Source organism: Camelus dromedarius, chromosome 3 (assembly GCF_036321535.1).
Source record: "Camelus dromedarius isolate mCamDro1 chromosome 3, mCamDro1.pat, whole genome shotgun sequence".
NCBI lineage: Eukaryota > Metazoa > Chordata > Mammalia > Artiodactyla > Camelidae > Camelus > Camelus dromedarius.
In genome coordinates this window covers 6,655,957-6,681,219 of record NC_087438.1, presented here as the reverse complement: position 1 = coordinate 6,681,219, position 25,263 = coordinate 6,655,957, and the positions used below count along the sequence as shown (strand labels likewise).

Genomic DNA, 25,263 nt, shown 5'->3' with positions numbered 1-25,263 from the left:
CAGGAACCTGCAGCGATGCTGGATCTGGAAGCATCTTACAGCCTTGTCATTTAGGAATCACATTCGTCTGCTAAAACCAGAACAGAAACCGTGATGGATAAAACAAAAGGGAAGGTTCTTACTTTTTCATGTTATGAAATCTGGAGGTAGCACTCCTGGGCTGATAAGGAGGCTCCATAAGGTTGAGGTTTTTCTTTTTTTTTCTTTTTTTTTTTTTTTCTTCAGCTCTACTATCCTTAGCTCATGGCTTATATCCCAAAGTTACTTTCCAAGTCCAAGATGGTGGCTGGAATTTCAACTATCACCATCAGGTTTCAGGCAGGAATCTGGAAGTGGGAGGGAAGGGCTGGAAAGACCATGCCCAGTTAGTTGTTGCCCCCTTTTATGAAACCTCTCCTGGAATCCTGTGGACTTACATCTTATTCGTCATGGCTAAGTTCCATGGTCAAACCTGGGTGCAAGAAAAAAATTCTCTTTCAAAGCCAGGCAGATTGCAATTTAAATACAATCAGGAGGTCTGTGTTATTAAGGATGGGGGTGGGGGGTTGCTGTTTGCAGATGATGACTGGGATGTAGTGATACAGACCCGGGGGTGACAGGGGGACCAGTAAGAGGAGGCATTGGTATTTTGGGTGAGAGAAGTTGACATTCTGAATTAAGGGGACAACTATGGGACTGGAAAGGAGGGTCTGAAATGAGATTTGGCAGACGGGTGACAGCAGCCTTGACAGCTCATCTTCCAGCTGATTTGCTTCAGGAGACACTTTGCCTATTGGTTTAATTTCACTTAGAAGATATTCTTTTCATTGAACTCAAGGTCATTATGTGTTAATCTCCCTGGTAAATGATGGAATACACTAAGACAGACGAATCTGTGTTTCTAAATCCATGTAGGATCAGCATTACTTTTGAAAATATATTTCTAAACATATTTATTTTCCCCCAAAGCTCTATTTCCAAAGACAGAAGAACAGAGAGGACAATAATAAGTATTAAACATATTTTTTTTAAAGTACATCTATTCTTTGCTTATAGATACTCAAGGTATACACAGCGCTCAAAGTCAGAAAATTACTCTCAGGAAACCATACAAATGCTTTATCTCCATGCTGCAAGTCATTTGCATTTCCTCTAGAAATTCCAAAAATCTTCTACACTTGGCATTTTTTTCTTCTCCCCATACCACACTTAAAAAGAGATGACTTGAGGTATTTTGAGCATATTATTTTATTTTAAGGAAACTGGGTTGCTAGAAAAATATATCTAGAAATTTAACCATAAACACAAGGAAAAAATACACTCAGATTTCTAGACTACTTTGACCTTCTGGATACATAGCTGAAGTAAAATAACAATGTCTTTTATTAATAGGCCCTTCCTAAAAGTGAGGTTAATTATGCAACTTTTCTAAGTCAAAAATAAGTCAGCATTTCTTGTTGAATATATGCTCTGGCTGTTGTATCCTTGAGTTTGCGCTGTGGTTCCTAGTGGGTGGATTTTAAGTAGGCTGCTCCCTTCAACGTGGCTGTGAGGTCTGGGAAGGGGGCTTTCACTTGTGGAGTGAGTTCAGGAGAGCTCATAGGTGAGCAGATCTCACCCGGATGGGGCCAGGGCCAACTCACTCTGTGCCATCCTGCACGGAACAACCAGGAGTGGCAGAGCGTGTTCCCCTGACCAGACCCGGGAAGCCAGAAGTGGGCCCTGGATGGACTCAGGTGGAAACTCAGACTTTGGAGAAGGGGACAAGATGGATTGTCCCATGCACCGACTGGCAGGCTGCTGGTGTCCTTGTGGTTGACCTGGTCCTTCCATTTAAGTTCCAAGAACCTGCGGTTTGTCCCATGCTTATTAATGCTCATTCTCAGATGTGCCGTACTATTTTCTTTCTATTCTGTCCTAGTTTCTGGGCTGCTCTTTTGGAACAAACCTGGTCTGCTTACCTCTGCCAGGACAGTGGGCTGCTGCACTAAAAGTGGGGTGAGCATTTCCTGGGTAAAAAAAAAAACCCTAAAGAGTTTCTGGTGGAGCTCAAGGGATGCAGGGAAGAGCTGATGAGTCCCTGAACTCAGCCCTCTTGGTGATTCTTCATCTGTCCAAACCTTGGGGAGCAGCACAGTGTCACCTGTAACCATAACCATGGGTCTTCCAAAGACTTAAAATACATGAACAAGAAATAGGACTAGGCAATTTGAGTGGGGCATAAAATGACATATCTTTTTACCTATGTCTGGCCATGTTAAGAAAACAACTGATGGGGTCGATCAGATGATCTAGCACTTTTTTGTCAATTCTTGGATGCCATGGATATAAAAGAAGAAAAACAGGACTGAAAAGAGAATACTTGAGGATGAAGACTGTAATGTGCCCTGGCTCTCTGGTAGGAAAATCCAGTTAAGATGTAAACATCCAGAACCACGCTTTCCGGGCTGAGGTTTTTCAGGATATTAATACAAGCTCGTTGCATCCTAAGGCTCACACATGGCAAGGGTTCCTTTTAAGGTCACTTGCGAGCCACAGCAGCATCGGGATCTCTTCTGGGAGCATCCAGCATCCAGCAGCGCCCTCCCTGCTACTCTCCTCTGAGGGGGCAGTTTAACCACATGGCTAAAATTCAAGCACAAGGGAGGGAAGTAAAGACAAGACAAAATCAGTTACTTATTTTGGAGACATAAGAGATCCTTCGCATTTCAGCACAGAAGTTGAGGTGAATCAGGAAATGGATGGCGTTTTTCAAATCACATGAATCAGCGCCCCAGGATTCATCATTTTCACCAAATGTTTGGTCAGTTTTCTCAGTCTTTTATGTGGTCTGCATGGCTAACCTAATACAGCATAGGTTTAACACAGTTATGATATTATTTTTAAAAGAAGAGAACCAGACAGTTTGGTTTTGAAATGATCACCTCTAGTTTTGAATGTGATGAGAAGTGACAATGTCAGGAGTTCTTCAGGGAGCAAAGACTTTTCAAAGGAAAAAACCCCAGAAATTTCATTTGGAAAAAGAAAACACCTGTGGATTCTATGTTAATAAGCTGAGTTGTCGAGAGCCTACTTTCGTGCTGGGCCCTGGGTGAGCAGTTCACTTAACGCCACCTTCTTTTTCCTTTAATGCTGACAAAGGACACATGTGCCAGCAGGTTTATTTAAGCTCCTGGGGAAGAGACTACAGCTCAGAAAAGTTCAGGAACTTTCTCCAGGTCACAAGGCAAAATCATGACAGTTTGAGTTTCACTTCAAACTAAGGATGTACCCTAAATGATTATTTGGTTTCTCCTACTCTTTCTTATTATTAATTAGTAAATCATTATCACTAAAAATACATATTTTAAAAATGCTTCAGTGGAGCCTCTAAACTGCCTGTAAAATTGACTCCCCCCCCAACCCTGCAACATGCACGTAAAGTTATATAACTTACTGAGTTAAATGTCATGTTATCAGCCCTCCTGGGTTACGGCGTAGAAAGCTATTTTCTTCCCACTGCTTAGCTCTCTACACGCCGAGGATTTTTCTGCAAGTGTACATGCCTTTAACTGGAGTGTCAAGGGGTAAGCTCAAGGAGCCGGACACACTTGGGTCCTAATTTTCATCTCCCTTTGCCCTGGTGGCTGGAGGCTCCACAGGTCTACCCACTCATCCAAGAACTGCAAGGTCAAGTGTAAGGCAATGTCCTCCCCCACTCTCCCCCTCCCCAGGAGCAGCCCCACTAGACCTTGGCTGAGACCAACTAGAGCTTCCTCCTCCCAGGAGGAGCGCTGGCTCCTGGGCCTCTCTGCCACGTAGGCGGTAGACCTGGAACGTCAGGAACGGAGCTAGTGCTCCACGTGCCAAGCACAGAGGAGAAGTGTTAAGCTTTTCATTAAGGCCCCAGGAGCCAGGCGGCTGCCAGGCACCAGGCGGAGTGCCCCCAGCACAACCCAGGGAAGAATGCCGCTCAGGGGCCCGCCCAGCCACAGACATTTCCTGTGGACGTCTTAAAGGAAATCCGAGTGAGGCCTTGAGTACCCACAGCAGCTCCATCACCGGTGCTACAGAGAAACTGGAGACCTGAGGCTGGGCTGAGCTTCCATGGAAACCTGCAGAACTGCTTTCCTTTAATTCTTTCATTAAAAAAATACTTCCAGAAAATAAAGACACATCCATTTCAATTTGTATTGTCCTTTTCTTGGATGTGCCTGGCTACTGCAGGAGCCATGACACCTCGCAGCCAGTGATGGAGTCTCTGCTTCAGAGATGAGCTGATGGCACAGTTATGGGCACACTGGGCCATTCCCAGCACCACCAATCCCAAGAACCCAGCGCTGGCTCTGGAGCGATTATGTGACAGTGGGCCATAAGGGTTCCGTATGTCACTGCAGTAAGATGGCAGTGGTAGGGGCGTTAATGAGTTTCCTAATGCAAGGGAAACTTGAAAGCCATCCTCTGAGGCCAAGATGGAGAAAAAGGGCCCAGAGAGACTGTCCCCCACCCCCATCCAGAAGGAAAAGGTCAGGCGCGGCCCTTCAAGGTTCCATATGGAAGTTTTTCAACAAAGTATCAAATTCTAGGAGTCTTGAAAAGTACTTTGCTTTCCAATTACAAATCATTTCCCCTGAGTACTTGCTCGATAAAGTTGAAAGACACAACAAAAGTGCAACAAGTAACATTTGCCCTGTAATCGGAGAAGCTGACTTTGTCCGTCTGGGGGCTCCTCTCTCAACGCTCAGCGTGGCTACTTGAGGACCCCCTGACCTGCCTCCCCGTTAAATTTCTCTAATTTAACTCTGCTGAAATTGACCCGACCTAGCCTGGAGGTGCACCCCCAAATTGCTCCTCTAAGAACCCGCAGCAGCTTCCTCGGTCTTTGAGAAGTTTCCAGCTCAGAGCACGTAAGAGGATGTCACTCAAAAAGAACAAAATCACAAACTTGGAGTCGGGAGGACCCGGCGGTCCCTGCCCACCCCCACCACACGACCGGATTCCGCCGGAGGACACGCACGTACCTGGAGTCGAGGCCATCAGAGTGGACGCGCCACGTCTCGGGTCTCGCCCGCGCTGCCTCCCTCCCTTTATACCGCACCCCCTGGCCCCCCCCAGCAGCCACGTCTGTGCGGCGGGACGGGGGGCGGGGAGCCACTGAAGGTCTCTGCGAGGCTAGGGGAAGGGAGTCCCCGAAAGTCCAGGCTCGTGCTCACTCGCACTGAAGAGGAAGGAGTGGGGCTCCTGGAGTCCAGGGGGCCCCCCCGGGAGCGGAGGGGGTCTGGTCCGGGGAAGGGGCGGTGTCGGGGGAGGGGCCCAGGGAGGTCAGGCGCGGGGTGGGGCGCTCGGGTTTCACCCGGGCGGGGAAGGGGAGGAGGCGGTGCGGCGGCGGGGGCGGGGCCGGGGCGGGGCGAGGCGGCTTCGCGCTCCCCGCCTGTGCTCCCAGCGCCGCTCTACTCGCCGGGAAGGCGGCGCCGGCGGCGGCTGCTCTCGCTTCGCCTGCTCCCGCGCGCTGTGCTCCTGCCGCGCGTGGGCTTCGCAGCCCCCGGCCGCCTGCGCCCCTGCCCGGCAGTGGCCCTTACCCTCCACCTCTTCTCCACAGCGGCGGCCCCGCCCTTGTGGCCCATCCCCGCGGCTTCAGCACCCAACTTTGCCTCCTCACCCTTCGCCCCCGCTGGGCGCGAACCTGCTCACCACCCGTCCGGCCGTGCGCCCGGGGACAGTGCGTCTGGCGCGCGAGCCGGCGCCGCCAGCACGGAGCACAGCGAGTTGGGGGTGACTCTGGGGAAGTGGCGGGGGTCGGCAGCCGCTGCCTCGACTTCCCTCTCCGGGCGCTGAAGAAGAGCCTCAGAGCTGCTCCGGGCCCCAGGCACTGGATGACTGGCACGGGGAGCGCTCCGCACACCTGGTGAGCGACCCCCTGTCCTGATCCTGCGCGGCGGTGGCCGCAGCCCCGACCGAACCGCGTTGGGGCCAGGACCTGGGGGTGGCAGTGGTCGGCGGGTGGGTCTGTGGATCTCGGGCAGGATCTTTTTGCAGGCACTGGGCAGGGGGTTGCACGTACAGGATTAGGACTACCATCAGCGCGGGGGCTTGTAAGTGGGCAGGAAGTTTGTGTCTGCCTTTAACGACGGCGAGCGTGCAGAGATAAGGAGCAGAAGCAACCCGGTGGGCGACCCGGTGGTGGGAGAGAGGGGACCGCTGCCCGACATCTCCGGAAGATGAGCAGTGGAGGTCTGTGCACGCACCCGGCGCGTGTCTCCGCTCCCATTGTCGGGAGCGAATGGCAGGGGTCCCGGTGGCCGGGACTTAGCAGCCCTTTTGCCGCTGCCTGGGTCAGGGTTCTCCTGGTCCAGTTACAGGGGCTTTGCGGTGCCCGCGAGAGACGTGGAGGTAGTGGGACTTAGGCTCAACTCCGCCAAGCCCTTTGATTAATGAGGGAGACTGAGGCTGGCGGCCACCCTTAACGCCGCGGCTGGGGATGTGTAGGCCTGGGGAACCAATTGCCCGGTGGGCTGCAGCCAGGCCAATTGCCTTCTGCGGGCATCTCTCCGCCGCTCCAGGATTTCGCATCCTCTGGCTCAAGGTTTCGGAGCCGGAGGTAGATCTGGGCCCTGGCGGGTACTGATCCGCCCAAGATGTGCGGGGAAAACGCTGCCGAGTAGGGGTCTCCCCGGGATCGCTCCCCGCAGCGCCCAGTGCCTGGCCGGCGCAGTCAGATCCTGATTCCCCGGGCTTTGGCGGGAAGCGCGTTCACCTCCTCGCCCTTTCCTTGCTTTGTACCTGGTTGCGGCTGTTTGGAGTTGGGATTTAACTTTCTTGCGCTTGCGGCGTCCCGGGGATCCCCGGCAGGGGGCGCTGAGAGCGAGCGCTGGAAGGGAGCGAGAGGATGCTAGGAGCAGTTGCTCTGTGCCGGTGAGTGGGTGGGGGTCCTAGGCAGCAAACACCAGGACCAGGCAGATCTTGCAATAATTTCATAGAGGTAGAGGGTGCCGGGGAGCTGATCTCTTGACCAGAGAGAGTTGTCAGCCTTGTTACAAGAAGGGACCGGAAAGATGGTTGCCAAACTCAATTCCTTTAAATAGACTCCTTCCAGAGACAAACGTATCCCTGTAAACTTTTCCTGTTTGTGAGTTTGTCTTCCCTACTGTGACCCTTGTGTTTATTCAAAAAGAAATAAAAATTGAGTGAAGATAATGTGAATTATGTTTAATACTGACATAAAGTTCTCATCAAGAGCATATTGTTTAAAATGACAGGAGGTACCTATGATTGTTAAAATTTTTTTTTTAAATTGAGGTTTATGTTGAATTTTGTTTTTAAGGAAAACAATTGAATGTCACAGTCAGCTTATCCAGAAGGTCTCTGTCATGATGGCCAAGTTTGGAAACAACAGACATGTTATTATTATAGAGTTAGTCTTTCCTAAGGAGATGCAGAAAGACAAAAACAGACTTTACTAGGGAAGATTTTTAATACCTAATTAGGATTGCTAAATTAATTGTTAATTCATGCCAGTTTCATTATTGAAGAGAAGGTAAAGTTTATCGTGCACTAGAGTGGCCAGTTCACCATTTTATTCAAGCAGATAATACCTTAAGTTGTGTATCACTTAAATCACTTTTCTTGTCTATGTTGTCTTTAAGGAAACAGGATTTTGTACCCCAAAAGATTTTTTTCCATGTATGTCTTAAATGAAAAAGCAGTCCAAAATATAACTACTTGGGTCACTTGAAACAGATTTCTTTTTCCTTGAATTTCTTTCCTGAAAAAACGTTGCCATGAAATAGCAGGTCATCCACCGTGTTGCCCTGGTCACGCTGATCATTTGCATACTCGTGGAACCGCAGGGTTGATGAACTGTACATGTTTTTACACGCTTTTAGCTGATATGTAGTTTTCTTAACAAGGAGAAGATGGATGATGCTAATCATTTTATGCTTTTTACAAATTGCACTAACTTTTTTGGTTGTTTTAATGGCTAACAGCTGCGAGATTCCTGCTGAGAGCAAAGACTTTGGTCTCCTGGGTGGTAAAGCTTGCTTTTGTCCAAAAGAAGTTTTTGAGATGTTCAGAACTTGGTAAAAATGAACCTGTGTTCTTCAGTGCCTTTTCCTCTTAAAATTGTTTCTTCTCCACGTCTGGATAGTATAGAAAGGTACAGAAGTCGGCTGTGGGAGCAAGGTGACTATCCCCATGTTCACGTAAACTTTTGCTTAAGTTTTGGAGAGTTCGTAGAGCTTCTGAATTTCCATCCACGCTTTGCAGCAAGAAATCTTGCTTCACTTTCTTTTAATTTGTTTTTAACTGTGTGTACTTTGAAGAGTACAGTTTTGGGTTTTTTTGTTTGTTTGTTTTTGTTTTTTTTGTAGCAGGAGGTGGGGAGGTAATTCAGTTATTTATTTATTTATCTTTTAACGGAGGTGCTGGGGATTTAACCCAGGACCTTGGGTAGGCTGAGCACCAGCTCTACCACTGAGCTACGCCCTCCCCCTTGCTTCACTTCAGACTGTTGATCAGAGATGTGGTGTTAAACACAACAAACTTCTCTCTGTGCTGCACGCTAAATGCTCCAGATAACAGATGTCAGCTCCTTGGGACTCTGTCATACGCTCCTGATACTAGAGAGAGCTGCTTAACGGGACCATTACATTGTTTTTATTAAGTTGGTGGTGACTTTGAATGATTCCAAATGTCCATTTTTGTTGTTGTTGTAAAGTCACTGAAATTGAGGCTTTGCTTCTGATACACACACCTGGAAGTGGGGGAGGGGGAAACAGAACTTCGTTAAATGTCCAGCCGAAGGTCTAAAGGTGTTCCATTACATACACAAGTAATCATGAACTCTAGAGTTCACTAAGATTAGAACTAATCCTAAGAAGAGGTTTGGGTTACAAATCCTATGGTTTGCGACACAGAACAAGTTAATTAGTTTAAAATAGTCAAGGAATCCATTTTTGTAGTAGTCTATGCACAAGTGTTTGAGAGAAGTAGCCACATCCTGCAGTAAATCCTCCATAATTCTTGACTCTAAAATTATACCATATTTGTATTTTAAAATGTTTCTAAAATTGTTGCTATAGCTACTTAGACAAATTGCTTAGGATATAATTATAACCACAAGGTGACAAATTTTTATGTTTTTATGTTTAGTGTTAAATAATTTTTAAAATGTAAATTATGGTGTCTAACAAATTGAGTTACACAAAGGTACAAAGTGTGTAGTGTGGGACCTTGTGCATTTCTGCCCACACTCATCTATTTGCACATTTATACAAAGAAAGTGAACTATTTTCTTGAGTCCTAAAATGAGTACGTATATGGACTTTAAGTTGTTTATACTGTCTTTGTGTACTGTTGTTGGTAACATAGACATTTTCACATATGTCTGCAGCAACCTTTTAAAACTGAGGTGCAGAAGTTTTGTTGAAAATTTCTGTTTTTTGTCACTCTGATTGCTAGCCTTGTAGACATGATCTGCTGTAGATAGGGGGCAATCTGCTGTCTCTTAATTCCTGCACAAATTGGTAGCATCATCGAGATAAATTCAACAGGTGAGGAGTAGCTAACTCATCGGGAAGCAGTTTGAAAAAGCAACTTTTGATGTGCTTGATAAATACATCACCGATTTCTTTGATGACTTTATCAGGTTCTTGTTATCTAGATATATAGAATCAATTTCTAATGGCAAGAAAAGAAGAGAAAAATTAAAGTAAGCTAGAAAATACATAGATAAAGTAGTTTTGATTCAGGATTTAAGCCAAACGGAGCAAAGCAAACAAAAACTTGATCCAAGAAAAGGTTGTGTGTAATAAGTAATTTATTATAATGTACTGGTATTGACACAGTTAATCTTTGTCATCTAAAAGTTCTAGAGCTAAGGAAACTTGACTCTGAATTTCATAGTATTCTGAAGCAACTTCAAAGACAAGTTATATTTCCCTGGGGCATGACATTTAAAATAGGATTAACCCAACCATGGGCTCAAGAAAACAGAAACTCTTCTCAAAGGAGTTGCTGTTGTCTTTTTCTTTTTCTTTTTCTTTACCTCTTTTATTGTCCAGGATTAATGGTTATTTGACAGGAGCAAAGATGAGCACTTAAATTCTGTTTCCTAAGTTTTAAAATGTATTAGGATAGTATTGCTGCATTTGGAAAAAATTAAATGGTTCTTTACTCTTTTTTCCTCACGTATACTGGAATTGGTTTCCTGATTAGTATTGAAGAACACTGCATTTTAAAAGAATATAAAGTTTTAGAGAGTGAATTGCTTTTATTTCTGAAAGGCTATGAACTCACTAATCTTTATCTTCCCATCTGTCCTTCATTACTTGTCACCGTATCTCTGTGGGATTGGCTTCCCTAGGGTTCCTGTAGCAGAATGGGGAGGTACACATTGGAACAATTTTATTTTATGTTGCATTTTCATGTACATTTGGGAGTAGATCACATTACTGCAATAGGTAATTCAATTACAGATATGTATGATAAATAACCAGAAGACTGATGCTATCAGAAGACAGTTCTCCTGCAGAAATAAAACTGTATTTGCTGAGATGTGAAATTAAATAAGTTCTAGGCAAGTGACAGTCAGGACTGAGCAAGGGCAAATTGTGCACAGGAAATAGAGCCTCTTTCAATCAGTTCAAATTCACCCAACATTTGGCAATGATGTATCATGTGCCCATGCAGAGAAAAGCAGAGCCAAAAAAAAAAAAAAAAAAAAAAAGAAGAAAAATTCTGCTAAGCCATTTCCCGTGAATTGTCTGCAAAATCATCGAACGGCTAAAATTTCTTGGAAGAGGTACGTTCCTCACAAATTGACTCCAAATTCAATTCCATACAAAGAACTTCCCTTTCTGTAAAAAAAAAAAACAAAACCTGGGGATGTGATACATCTTGGAGAGGACTTCTGAAGCTGTGCTCAGCCAGCCACCAAGGATGCAGCTGACCCGCTGCCAGGACTCCTCCAACACGCTGTGCCAAGAGAGTGCTCCGAACGGAGGCCAGGGACATTTATGGCTGGACGTCCTGCAGCCAAATGGGTTTTAGAATCCCAGCTGGCTTCTGTGATTCCTCTTACAGGGCCGAGATTTAGATCTGCCGTAAAACTTTACCGATTGGGAAGCTGAGAACACTGTTTGTAACTGGTGGCATAAAGCAAAAATAATTGCTCTGGATGTGAAACTTCTTTGTTCAGTAGACACTGTCATTAAGCCATTGCTCATGCCAGGTGATGTACAAGTAGGAACTGAGGAAGAGCTTGCTTCTGAGACGCCTGTCGTGTCAGTTCCCTTGTGTGCTGGCTGTGGACTTGACTTTGGGAGAGTTGTTCTGGGGAAGCTGGGTAGAATAAGTGCCAGAAAACTGGGCTTTCACAGAGCTGCTCGTCTAATGGGGCGGGGCAGGCAGGAGAAGCCTCAGCCTCCAGGGAAGCAGGCTCTGGCGAGGGAGGGGTCCCCAGGGGACAGGCCCGCCTGCTGTGCTGGAGAGATGGCGGTGGCAGTGGAGGTGGACGGATTCCAGGACAGCTGGAGTGGGTGGTGAAGGCAGCAGCGCTGACAGTGGCGTGACCGTCCCTGCGTGATTCAGGGCTGTTGGATAGAGGTCCTGTGGGGGCCCTGCACAGAGCTTGCGGGGGCAGTGTGTGGATGGCCTTGGAGATGGCCACGTGCCCGCATCGCCTCTGTGGGTCCTCCCAGAAGCAGGTCCTCCAGAAGAGAAAAGGGAAGGTGGAGTTGGGAAGCTGGATAGGACTCTCGTGACGAGAGTGGTGAGGATGTTGGTTACCAAGGTAGGGGCTCAGGATTGACAACACAAAACACATCCCTTGAACTAAGTTCTGACCAGGAGATCAGGTTGAGGGAGCTGTTTGGATGCAGTGACAGAACCAAGCAAGCAGGACTAGCTGCCTGCGAGTGAGGGTCCAAAGCTTGTCAGACGGCTGCTGCTTAGGACCGGCCCGGGGGCCAGGACCCTGCAGCGGGACAGAAGCCATTCTGGCTGTGGGGGTGGGGCAGGATGTGCTCCTGAGGCTGGGAAACTGGGGGAGTCCTGTTGACCTTGGCTCCCTGACTGCACTTGGCGCTGCTGCTGTCCCTCCCTCCTGGCTCCAGCCCCTCCAGCCTCCTTTCCAAGCCCTTGCCTGTTCTCTTCCTTCTGCATTTTGCTTGAAGGCTCACGACTTCCAGATCTTGCTGCTTTGAGGGCTTTTGCTCAAATATCCCTTCTTCAGCATCACACTAAGACAGCATCCCTGCCCTCTTTCCTCCAAGTCACGCTAAGACAGCATCCCCTCCCTATTTCTTCTCTTCCTCAGCCTCCTCTTTTTCCCTTGGTAGCATTTTGCGTCAGACCAACACACTGTATTTTTTAAAGTCTTTCCCCAGTAGAGACTGTAAGCTTGGGAGACGGACTCTGCCATTGGTCAATCTCCCGCGCCTAGAACGGCACTTGGCACACAGGCTGCTCTCGGTTCATATGTGGTGGATGAGTGAACGAATCAGTAAAGGCCCTCGTGTAGTGTACAAAGAGGACAGACCACAGTGTAGTGTCCTGGAAAAAGACTGTGGCTTAAACGAGCCTTTGGGAGCTAACCATGGATGCTAAATACAGTTTATAGTCTTTATACAAATGGAGAAAATGTTTCCAATACTCTCAAACTGATCTGTTACCACAGTCCTGAAATACAGATGTCTTTGTGAGCCGAGGACCGTGTACTTCATCTCTCCGAATACAGGGCTGCTTGTCCCGTTGTGAAAGCTTGTTCAGTGAGGGGATGACCTTGCTGGACTTGGAGATTAGCAGAAAGCACTTGAAGTGTATTGAAATAGTTTATATATATTAAAACATTAAAAAAGTGCACTGCAGGGATGTTTACTTACTTAAAATTGAATCCCCCCCACCCACTGGCACACAAATTCTGGGGAATGTATTGTATCATTACGTATTTTCACACATTACAGAGATTTTTAGAAATTCTAGGCTATTTTAGAATGATAGAAGTCTTTCTTATTTTATTTCTGAGATTAGGCCAATAAGCCTTGTCACTTAGTTGGATTTATAGATTTAATAAGCTGAAACAGATGAGCGGATAAACAAAATGTGGTCTGGCCATACAATGGACCATTATTCAGCAATCAAATGAGTGGACGCTTGATAAAGCCTGTGATGTGTGTGAACTTTAAAACATTATGCTTAGTGAAAGAAGACAGTTACAAAAGACCACATATCTTATGATTCCATTTATGTAAGAAATGTCTAGAAATGGTAAACCCATGAAGACAGAAAGCAGCTTCGTGGTTGCCTGGGGCTGGGGCTGGTGCCTGGAAGCGACTGCAGATGGGCAGGTGGGGCCTTTCTGGACGACGGAAATGTTCTAAGACTGAATTGTGGAGACAGGCACACAACTCTGCACATTTGCCGAAGATCACCGAATTGTACACTTGCAGTGCGTAGGTGTTACGGTAGGTAACCTATACCTCATTAAAGGTGTTTTAAAATAAAAGAAATCTGGGGCGTAATCTCTAGTTTAGAGTTGGCTAGGCTGCCCATGGCCTAAACAGATCCTGCTGCGTTCATGGGGGACTGTGTTCTGTGTTTCCGTGATTTTCACAAAGCGTAGGGCTGAGGCCACCGGATGCCAGGATGAGCAGGGTTTCTTTGATGCGGCAGCCCTTCCTGGGAAGTCTGTCAGAGCTGTGATCTCTATCGTGAAAACAAACAGACCCAGGTTGTTTTCAGATGAGACCATGAAACTGAATCAAATCAAAAGCCAGCAGCCACGCTGGCTGCTCGGTGTTTGCTCCACCCCGAGTCCCAGTCGTTTGTCAGACGATGCTCCTCTTCTACCAGCTTTTGTTGGTGCATCAGCATTGCTCTGGACAGGGGTCGGGGTCAGGTGCAGATCTTGGAAACACAATCTGCGGGTCTCATTAGAGCTGTGGGGTCTGGACAGCTCGTTCACCAAAGGATGCTGCTTTCCTGGGATGGAGAAAAGTGCACACTGCCGGCCTCTGTGCCCATTTAGCAGAGCATTTGCTTCAGCTGGTGGGCAGGTCACTTCTAACAGCCAGACCCAGTGGCAGAATGCAGAGCTTTAAATGCCCAGAGCCCGAATACTTAAAGGGCGGAGTGCTTTCTCTCCCCGTTAGAAGAAGAGTCATGGAATCACTTCTAGCTCTTTGCGTTCTGCTTTGACAGGTTTTGCACTGAAAGCACAGCTGAAGTTCGGTTATGGGTAGAAATATATACGAATTTTCCTGTAATTCCCTTGCCCTTCGACTGTTGTCTCTGGGTGGAAGGAAGTGTCTTTAGCTCTTTCCTCTTGTTTATGGCGACTTCCGTCTGTTTAGTGCATTAAAATCCGCTCTGCCTCCTGCCTCCAGGCCTCCTCAGCTCCCTCTCGGGCACCTTACTCTCCCCACACCAGTTGGTTTCCGCATGGTGACTTTCCATGAGAGTGTTTACTTTGGCACAGACGGTCCGAGCTCCAAATACACCAGGCGTGGCTTTTGCGAGCTGTCTGAGATCCGCCAGTAGCGTATCTCCATTAGTGATGAAGTATTTCTACCCAGCTCCGTGATGTTTCAGGCAAGCATTTTTTAACAACGTCTCATTTCTTCAGCCCTTGTAGTAGTTGGATGCAAAAAATGAGATTGACAAGAGGTTTAAATCCTAGTGTAATAGCTTTATCGACCTTTTGCCAGCGTCATTTCTGACTAGCCTGGTCTGAATCTGCCTCCTCCCAAACTTGCAGCCTAACCTACACAAATTAGGAGTAAAATTTATAAAATGACCACGTTTTTCTATTACCAGCCCTAAATTATTACTCACCCTCAGTGAGTGGTAAGGAGTTGTTTATGAGATTGCATTAATATTTCCTTTGGCTTATTAGACGGCAAAGGAGTGGGTGACATTTATATTTTGATGTCACTGTTGATGGTTTTAATTGGCCAATAAAATCCTGTTTAGGAGGTTGCTTTTGGTGGTGGTTTTCTCTCGTTTTCAATGAGCTAACGTTCTCCGTCCTTTAAGGATAACTAGTGTGGCTTTCAGTTAAACAGACTGACTGGTTTCACGATTAGATAAATTTCCTCGTTGCCAGGACAGATGTTTAGTTTTGAAAACACAGGGAAAAATAAAACGGTGTCCTTTCCCCTTGTTTTAAGGCCTCCTTTAGGATAATTGTGGATTTGTATTGGACCTGATAGCTGGAGTTGATCATAATAGCTGGAGTGTTACGTACAAGGTTATGTGAAGACGTAGTCCTAAGTGGGAAAGGTGTATTAGGCCCCCCATTTAGATGATTTCTTACTCTTTTCTACCTATTTCCTTTTCTGGAAAGCATCCAGGTATCATCCTTGAATATTGATTTTGGACACTCTAAAATGTATAGGACCCTGCCTTCATTCTTGCCGTCTGGAACACAGGGAAGAGCCTGGAATGTTCATTTCACAGCCTGGAGGGCTCATTTTGCAGGCCCTTCTGTCTGCTGGCCCCTCCCTTCCTCCTGTCCTTGTTCTGAAGTTTAAACTTGGAAGATCTTTGGCAACATGTCAGTGAAGAAAAACGCCTTTAAAGTTTGAGCTAGGAGTTAAAGTTGGGCATTTTATTTATTTAAGGTTAATATTTCTGGGCTGTAAATATAGAGGAAAGACGTATTTTACAGAGCTGGGTCCAGCCCCCAGATGTTGAGCTGTTGCCCACGGTAAGGTGACCAGATGTCCTGTATGAAAAGGCGAGTGCTGAAGTGCGGTTTCCTGTCCTTTCTGTTGGGGCTGCTTCTCGAATATCCTTTGATAACCTACCCCCCTCCCCCTGTTAGAGGAATTCTCCTCTTCTCCCTCCTTATCCTGACCCTCTCCTGGTCAGTTTCCTTGCTAATCCAGCTGCCTTTTAAGTATCGCGTTCCTCTGTCACCACAAAGTTTTGAGCCAAGCTGAGCTCAAAACTTCTGGTTGACCCTTTACTTTCTGTCAAGACCCGGTCACTCTCTTGCCCTTCCCGTCTTGTTTCAGTGCCCTCCCCCGTGTGAAAGGGGCTTGCCAGGTTTTGTCCAGGCAGCGGCATCTCCAGGCCTGGCTCTTGGCTCTGGGGTTGCAGAGCTGCCGCTGGATGACGTGATAGCATAGGTGTCAGAGATGGACATGCTCTTTTGCTCCGTCTTGTTCTGGGCTGCTGCGTGTTGGCTCATAGAGGTCAGACCTCACCCAGGTCAGTTACAAGGGTGGCGGGAATGTGATGGCTGCTTGGTTCCATCCCAGCATCTGTTCCACATTGGCTGCTGCTCTCAAGCTCGGAAAAGCACACACCTGCTTATCAGGTGACTCTGTTGGAGGAGAGACTCCCTTGTGAGAAGTCAGCGGGAGACCTCTCCATTCTTCCCCCTTGTCTTATGGCGGAAGAGACGGGAAGCCTTGGAGCGATGCCTCTCAAAGCCCTCCCTCCTCTCCACCTTGAATTCTTGCTGCCTTGGCCCCTGGTCACAAAGCTGGTGCCAGGAAGGCGAGGGCACCTGAACTCAGGTGCTTGAGTTAAAAGTATTTCTCACCTACCTATATACCCCCACTTTTTAACACAGAACACGCAGCACAACAGAAACCAGTGTAAATGCTTCTCTTGAAACTGTGCAGTGGTCGGGGTGGGGCTGGAGCGGGGTGGAGACGGGAGGTTGGAGATCTCATCCAGGCAGCGCCTATTGGCCATCAAGTCTTTCCAAGCAGACTCCTAAGTCAGGCCTGGAGCCAAATGTACTCTCTGTCTGCCAGCAGTGATGGAATTCCTAGGTCCTATCGCCAGCTCGTGAAAAGAAATCATTCAGGAAACTGCAAGCTGGCAAGTAAGAACTGCAAAGATTCATTCACTCGAAAGCTGATGCCTGCAAACGTTATTTAACTTTGAACAATTTCTCCAGGCCCACCTGCTGGGTTTCTGTCTCCTTGAGGTTTCTCGTGGTACAGAGGAAATCCCGTGGTGAACGGTTCACGGGGGGACGTTTAGAGGATGCGTCCCAGAGATGGTGTCTGCAGAACGGCCTCTGGATGTCCCACACCCCACTCATCCCTGAGCCCAGCGTCTGTGCAGTAGGGTCCACTCCACGGAGCAAATACAGATGCTTGGAGTTTAGTTGCTGAAGCTCTAAATCAGTTAGGATGTTAGAGGGAAATCATCAGTCTTTGTACTGATCAGATACCCTGTCAAGTAAAATACCTTGAAGACATTTTTAAAAAGTGTCTGTCCATGAATTAATTGCTTATTGAGGTCGGCTCAAGGAAATCAATGCTTTGAACTTACACCATGGCTGGAGGGAAGAGTGACTTGCCCCAAATGGTGATGAGAATAGAGTAACAGACCCTAAGTTTTGGATAGGAAGAAGGGTCCTTCCCAGTATCTGCGTGGTATTGAAAAGGGACTTTTTTTTTCTCATATAATGAAAATAAAAACAGCAGATCACTCACTCCAGGTTGGAACACAATGTAAAGTGTACTTGATTTGTTTGTTTTGGTTGGCGGGGGGACTAGTGCAGGCTTTGGAAGTGAGTTTGGGAAAGAGACCAGAAAACATTCTTCGTTTGAGCTCTGTGACCCTGAGTTCCTTGATAATCTTGCAGAAGAATCTCAGTTTGTCTTCTGGCAGCCAGTTACTTTGCTCTTTTCTCTCAAGAGGGAAGGGAATCAAGACCTCTCAGCCAGTAAGTATAGATGAGACGAGAAACTCAGCAAGGTGCAGACCTCGTTCCATAATTCTCCAAAGTGTCACCCAGATATGTTTCCTCTATCAGAATGCCCAGCTCCATTGGTGGGTTGGTTTGGGGTCAACGTGAAGAAGGGACACAGAAAGAAAAGAATTGCCCTGAATCCTGGAGACCCCTCAAAAGAACGTGGGTTCCATTTAGTCTGTTTTTTTCTTTTAATAAATTCTACACTGACTTTTCTCTGTCCTCCACCTGCAACCCAGACAGTGATCATTCTTTTTGCCAAAGCAATCAGCTCTGATCCTTCCTGTCACCAGCAAGCTTGTGATCCACAGAAGGGCCCTGAAGCATCATGACACAATTTGGCTCGGGAACAGAGGCCCTGTGCACGGAACGCCGGCCTGCCTGGCCCTTGGAGTGGGCGCCTTTGTGGCCTGTAAAACCAGCCTATGAGTTCACCCCCAATGATCTGTACTCTAGAGTCTTTTTAAATTAAAAAAAATTTATTTTGGTGGGGAGGTAATTATGTTTGTATGTATGTATGTATTTTAATAGAGGTACTGGGGATTGAACCCAGGACCTCGTGCATGCTAAGCACACACTACCACTAAGCTATACCCTCCCCTCTTAGAGTCTCTTCAGTTACTGGTGGAAGTGCACAGACTTTAATGCAGGTTTGGACTTGCCACTGAGTGCCTTTCAATGGGCTTTTAATTTTTGTGTTTAGATTAGAAGTGTACTATCCCAGAAGAACTGGCCTTGGGGTCTGGATTTCCTGCGTGGGGGGTGTTGGAGACAGGGCTGATGGGAAGAATAAAAATCGTGACTGGAGGCTTGGCAAAATCATCATTCAGAGACCCAGACAAAGGGCACAATTAGTGCATAGCTCAGGCTGGGGATGATGTGGGAGACCCACTGGACCACGTGCCCTTTGTAGCTTCTTTAATTGTGCTGTTGAGGGAACACCCAGTTTAATTAAGCCTGCGGGGGTCAACTGAGGAACACAAGTCAAAAGCACTTCAGGGAAGGCTGCTGCTTGAAGGAGTGTCGGAACCCTCGTGTTTATCTTTCGATGATGCCGTCCTGTCTTTTTAAACCTCGCTGTTGGGATGGACTTTGATGTCTGCCAATTAGCCATTTTGCCTGATAACAGCCATGTGACCCAAATATATTACACCTTGTGTCAGATTTTTTTTTAAAAGGCCCTGGTGAAGGAGGCCCTCAGTGTCAGCCATATCCATCCCTGTGTCTTTCCTCTGTATGGGAAGAAAACAATTTTGTAGATGTATTTCTATAAAAGACCTTGGCGTTAGACTTTTAAGAATTGGTAGAAAGCTAAAGGAATTCATATGAAGACTTAATTAGAGGTACACGTGGAACTTGTAAACTGTCCATGTTTGAAATGCTTTGCTTTTCTGAGCAATTGGGAGGTCGCTCGCTGTTTCCTTTTCCCATATTTGCTTCCAGATGATTAACTGGATTTATTTAATTAAATGCTCCCCGTTTAAGTGGAGTGGAAGCCCAGGGAGTGTTCTGAACATAGTTAACACTTGCTTTGTATTGATCTGCCCTGTGCAACATGGTTTGCTGATACTTAGAGAGAAGGTGTTCAATTCTATCGTAATATTCTTGTTAAAATTATTTAACTGTTAGTTCTGAAGTGAAAAATCTATTTTAAAAACCTTATGGACAACCTGAAAAATTCTCTGTCATGAAATTCTGCTCCTTTATTGCATTCCAGAGGAGTTAGCCCGTTTTGAAACCAGAAGCACGTTCTTTGGCTGTCACAGTAAGTTGAAATGTTCCAAGGGGGTAGCTGGGCTATTTTTAACGAGTTCAAATGTATCCTGTGGTGGCTGATTTCCAATGATCCAAAATTAGTCACGGGATCTTGGACACCACAGTGTCAGGGTCTCTGACAATTGGCGTGCTCAACATCTTTGAATTGTCAACCTAAATCTAGCACTAGGATTGATTGCTTTGGTCAAACAATGCATCATTCTTTGGAGAAAACAAAAGGATAACCTCATCGTGAGCTAAGAGGTCAGAAGCTATGGAATTAACATGCGAGGCAAAGTGGGTGCTGAGTAGAATTGGGGGCACTTTCAGCCTTTTGGAAGGTGACAGCCTCTTGGTGATGAGGACAGTTCAATACCTCACGGGGACATTTTTATTTTATTGGTAGGGCATAAAAAAGAACAGCCGAGATTTTTCTCCTTTCCTGTTTTGTTTACATGAAAAGAAGGTCAAAGGGGAAGCTGACGGGACCCCCAGGGCAGGAAAGGCTTCGTGGTCACAGGGGTCTTTCATTTGTGGAAAAAAAGAGAGATACAGTTACCCTCCTGAAAAGAACTCTTCTTACACATGTTGCCCCCAGTCACTCTAGACAGATGAGCAGTTCACTTTGAAAGAATCATATTTACATTTCCCGATGTCTAGAGAAGCACTTCCTTGTTAAGCACACAAGCAGCTCACAGCTGTCCTTCGCAGTGCTCGCTGATTTCTGTCCTTCCCTAAGGGTTTCAGTTTGCTGGTAAAGTAATCCACAGTTGACAGAGGATGGGCTAGTTTTTAATAGCTTTATTCTGACAAACCCTTTCTGTTGTCTTCATTTAAATAGACATGGCAGATGGGAGGTGGGCTAGATTCGAAGGAAGGGAAATGAACTTGGTTAAAGTTTAGTGTCTTGTTTGTTGACTGCTGACTGCCTTCTAATTGATGTAACTATTCCATAGAATTCCAGAATGTGGGAGACACTGTTGAGGCTGTCCAGTGCTTCTCTTTGTCTGCAGCCAGAGCCTTTTCTAAACCCTCAGAGAGAGATGGTGATGTATTATGTTCTTAAGAGGGGCTAACCTAAGGGGCTCCATTATAATGTGGGCCATTTGTTTTTACTGTAGTCTAGATCCAGAGGAGCACTAAGTGAAGGATGGCATTTGGACAACCAAGAAGTGTTGACTAGAACCTTCCTCTGGGCCCTGGGAATAAAGTGTGTAGAGGACAGAGATGGTTTCTGCTCTCTCGGTGCTGAGTTTCCAGCTGGCTGTTCCTTGTCCTGGCAAGGATGCCATTTTTCTCTGGTGTTCGTTCCTCCAGGACCTGAATGATGCTTCAGGCACAGTCAGACCTTGAGGATTCCCTAGAACTTGGAGCCAGGGTGGCCGTGATGACAGGTGGGTGAGTGGGGGATGCAAGCAGTTGGAACAGTGCTCCTCCTGTCTTCATGCCCTGGCAAGGCTTTCCTCCTTGCTGGGACTAAAGGGAGCCGAGGAGGTTTGGAAGGTGCCCCAGTGGCACAGATCCGTGGTTGGTACTTGGTCCAGGGCTCTGGGGAGGACCCTTAGCTCAGGATGTACAGCTGCACCCATCAGAACACAGGAAGCAAGGATACCTGTTCTCAGATGTGGTTCTCTGGGCCCAGAAATGGCTTCAGGATGACTGAGAAGAAGGTGGAAGAGTTCATTAGCCTTCCTTTTCAGGGTCTTAGAGAAGTTTGCAGTCACCTCCCTGGGCTGGCTCAGAGCTCTTCCGCATCAGGGCTGGGTGCTCATGGTATGAGTTGGATAAAGGTGTTTATGTCAATGGCTCCAAACGTGAGATACATTTCTTGGTGTTTTTTAGAGACAAAGTCACGTAATCCACCTTCATGGCAGGACTATCATTTCCGGTGTCTAATGCAATCACAGGATGAAGAAGGGAAGCCGACCTTTCCTGAAAGAGGAGAGACTTGGGATGTGAAAAGGGGAGTTGGCGCTGCAGCAGTCTGATAACTAAGCTGCTTCAGACCCTCTCCTGCCCAGCGCACCTGACGGGAGCCGCCCCCTCCCGTGCGTCTCTCACTCTGATCTCCCAGCCTCTAAGCGTAGCATCTGGGTTTATGTGAAGACTCCTTTATAGACGGATTCCAGCCTGTTGGGCACCATCCCGTTAGACTGTGTGCTTCTGGAGAAGAACCATTTCTCTCTTCCTCCGTGATTCCTAAACGCTCCGGTCCTCTGAGTAGAGCCATGATCAGTGGGTTACATGACGTCAGAGTGCCAGTGACCATTTACGTTTCTCAGGTTGTCTGCCAGTGCGGGCCAGTCGTCATTTCCCACTGCACAGGTGTCTGTGAACCAGGAGAACGAATTCACTCCATCCTGTTTTCTTCCCTTTGTCGTTTATATAAACCTGAAAGAGAAGCGCCTTGTTTCAGGATCAGTGTTGGCAAATGTTTTGGAAATAAAGAAGAAAATATTATAAAGGAGCCCTTTTTTCTTTTTTTTCCCCCAGGATGTTGTTTGAGACTTGAAGAGTTGATCAATTACGTGTGTTGTTTCCTTTTGGATGTTTAATTTGGATGAAGGTGTTCATGTTACAAGTATCCATCAGAACGTAAAACCTGGGGAAAACCTCAAAACATAAAAAATGTGGCTCTCAGTCTAAATGGAATTGTCTGAGCTCCCTCCCATCACCCGCAGCCCTGTGTGAACACGATTTTTTTTTTTTTCAGCACGTGGTCTCTTCGTGGTATAACCCGACACAGCAGAGAACTGCCAACTTGCTTGTGAGATAGTTTCTGGAAACAGGCAGCTTGAAGGCGGCTGGGGGTTGCAGGGTCAGGAACAGAAGAGGGGCTTCTGAGAAGATGCCCCCAGAACCTCTCTCTGTCCTTCCCACTGGTCCTTTGCTTTTTGCCTTCTCCTCAGAGGTCACACTGGCCACTGAGCCTTTTGGAAATGATACTGAGTCTGTCTGAACCCGACGCCTTTTGGGATTTGTGGTGCTTGAGTTTCAGGTGACTGATTCCACTTATTGGGGTAAGGATGAACAGTGAGAATCTGGGCGGTGGAGTAGCAGAAGGAGACCTTACCTGTACACTCAGTCGCCAAAAGGAGCTGTCATTTCACAATTCTCCACCTGCTTCTTGCTGAAGAGCTTGACACAGAATGAATGAATAGCTGAAAGCCAACTTTGCAAACGAACCTACGGCATTTTTTTTATAAGGCTCGAAATACCAAGAGGAGGCCAGTGCAAGCAGGTCACTGATTTATAACATGAACGAAACATTCTGGCTCCAGTCCAGTAGATCTCTTAATCATGTTGGCAGAGGCCTGTAGGTCAAAGTCGGAAATGTTTCTGACCTAATGAGCGTGCGTGTTTTCTTCTGTTTTAATTGAAGTTTATTAGTGGTGGTTCAGTAGCTTAACGAGAAATAGAGACCGAGGTGCTGTATCTGGAAGCTGGCGGGAGGAGGCGGGCGGCTGGTGGGGGAGCAGGCAGAGAGAGAGGGAGGGCTCAGCTGCCCCAGGAAGGGGCAGGCTGCCTCCCCTGCCGGCCACGTGGCATCCTGACCTCTCAGAAAGGTGCTGACAAGCCTGGCAGCCAGAAAGAAGGCTGCAGGAACTTTTGCTTCGATGATACAGGTGGGAAGGATGGGAGGCAAGACTGGCGACCTGACTCAGACATCTCTCCACACCCAAGGCCTGGCCGCCATCCCTGGATGCTTCCTCAGACCGTGATGCAGCTAACAGCTTGGCTGTGCTTTCAGAACTGGAAGGAAGGCTTCTGGTAATAGCCAGAACCATCTGGATACATGCTGCAACAGGTCTCAAAGCTCAGGAAGGGCTGCCCTTCTGCCTCTCTCTGTAGAATTTCCAGAAGCATCAATACCTTTTGCAGGTCTGTAAGCACCATGTCCTACGAACTATCTAATGGCAACAAAAGCGAAAATAAACAAGTAGGACTACATCAAACTAAAAGGCATCTGCACAGCAAAGGAAACTGTCAATGAAATGAAAAGGCAGCCTATGGAATGGGAGAAAATATATTTGCAAATCATAAATCTGATAAGGGGATAATATCCAGAATATATAAAGAACTCATGCAACTCAATAGCAAAAAACCCAATAATCCAACCTAAAAATGGGCAAAGGATCTGAGTAGACATTTTTCTAAGGAAGACGTGTAGAGGGCCTGTGTGGAAAGATGCTCAACATCACTAATCATCAGGGAAATGCAAATCAAAATCACAAGGAGATAACACCTCACATCTGTTAAAGTGGCTATTATCAAAATGACAAGAACTAACAAGCATTGGCAAGGATGTGGAGAAAAGGGAACCCCTGTGTGCTGTTGGTGGGAATGTAAATTGGTGCAGCCGCTGTGGAAAACAGTATGGAGATATTTCAAAAAATTTCAAATAGAACCGTCACATGATCCAGTAATCCTACTTCTGGGTATTTATTTGAGGGAAACGAAGACTCTAATTCAAAAAGATATATGCACCCCCATGTTTATAGCAGTGTTATTTACAGCAGCCAAGATAAGGAAACAACCTAAGTGTCCATTAATAGATGAAGACATAAGGAAGATGTGGTGTACACACACACACACACACACACACACACACACACAGAGGAATATTTTTCAGCCATTAAAGATAAGGAAATCCTGCCATTCACAACAGCATGGATGGACCTTGAGCGTATTATTCTAAGTGAAATAATTCAGATAGAGAAAGACAAATATGGTATGATTCACTTATATGTGGATTTTCAAAACAAACAAACAAAACACCAGAATTCAGATACAGAGGTCAGATTGGTGGTTGCCAGAGGTGGGGGAGCTGGGTGGGCAAATTGGTGAAGAGGGTCATAGGTACAAACTTCCAGTATAAAGAAAAAAGAAAAGACCATAAAAGCTTTCCAGACCTCTGGAGCTGGGTTCCTCCTAAATTCCCTGTAGCTGCGTGGTCCCAGATTAGGTTGTTTTTCTATTTGGAAATTTAGGCAAACAATGTAGTTCTCTTATTTTCAGCTCAGGGCCCTCTTATCCTTTTACTCTTCTGAAAAGTAAATACACTACATCGATAAACTCATTTGTTTTCAGGATCTATTTGCTGTGTAGCAGATAATCTCAAAATTTAGTGGTCTTGGCCAATAGTTGGTTATTCTCACTCACAGTCCTTTGGCTGGGCTGGGCTGGGCTGGGCTGGGCTGGATGGTCCTCCTTGGGTCTCTCCTGCAGCTGTGGTCACGTGGCAGCCAGGGCCAGCGGGCTACCCCATCAGAGACTTCCCAGAGCTGGATGTTGAGGATAGCTTCACTTGGACATGTGGCCTCCCTCTTCTTACATGAAGGGGTGAGTTTCAAGAGGCAGAAAACCCAAGTTGCCAGGCCATTTAAAGGCTATGCCCGAACCAAGGATTTCCACTGTATTCTGTTGGTCAGGACAGTCCTAGGGCTTGCCCAGATTCAGGGGGTTGGAGGAACAGAGTGTTAACTGGTGGGCAGGTGCCAAGGCACACTGCAGAGGTCTTGTGTTTGTGGGGGAGGTTGTGTCAAGGGCCGAAGGGCTGTATGTGGAGAAGTGCCATCTGGTGCACCATTCCTCGTGCTCAGTGCATAGGAACCCACAGAATAAATGTGTGATCACTTGCTTAAGTCAATCATACTCAACTTCATTTCTGTAAAGACAGGATCTGGAAGCCAGTGCCTGGCTACTTCAGAAAGTACCACCTGCAGTGTCCAACATACAAATTACAAAATGCGTGATCCTTTTCACTATAGTAGATTTTCTTTACTCCATGGGCAGATTAGTTGCAGGGTTTCTTTAAGTATCAAGGTCTTCTG

At 46.6% G+C, this 25,263-nt stretch overlaps 1 protein-coding gene, 1 long non-coding RNA gene and 1 other non-coding gene across 6 annotated transcripts in view; 1 reads left to right on the top strand and 2 right to left on the bottom strand.

Moving 5' to 3' along the window:
• Positions 1-1,993: 1,993 nt before the first annotated feature.
• LOC116150048 (uncharacterized) lies at positions 1,994-5,262 on the bottom strand. The gene is made up of 2 exons (XR_004133730.2): positions 4,980-5,262; positions 1,994-2,604 (listed from the first exon to the last, which is right to left on the bottom strand). It is a non-coding gene; the product is annotated as an uncharacterized LOC116150048 (long non-coding RNA).
• LOC116152395 (small nucleolar RNA SNORD123) lies at positions 2,704-2,773 on the bottom strand. Its single transcript, XR_004136031.1, has one exon. It is a non-coding gene; the product is annotated as a small nucleolar RNA SNORD123 (small nucleolar RNA).
• Positions 5,263-5,423: 161 nt separating the features above from the next.
• Positions 5,424-25,263, top strand: part of SEMA5A (semaphorin 5A) — a 444,386-nt gene continuing 424,546 nt past the window's right edge. For 3 of the 4 annotated variants that reach the window (XM_064479456.1, XM_031443174.2, XM_064479438.1), the window contains exon 1: positions 5,424-5,863. The gene's annotated coding sequence lies outside the window, so the exon portion shown is untranslated. Of the gene's footprint in view, positions 5,864-10,168; positions 13,422-25,263 lie in introns of those variants that run through there. The other variant, XM_064479445.1, reaches the window with a different exon arrangement.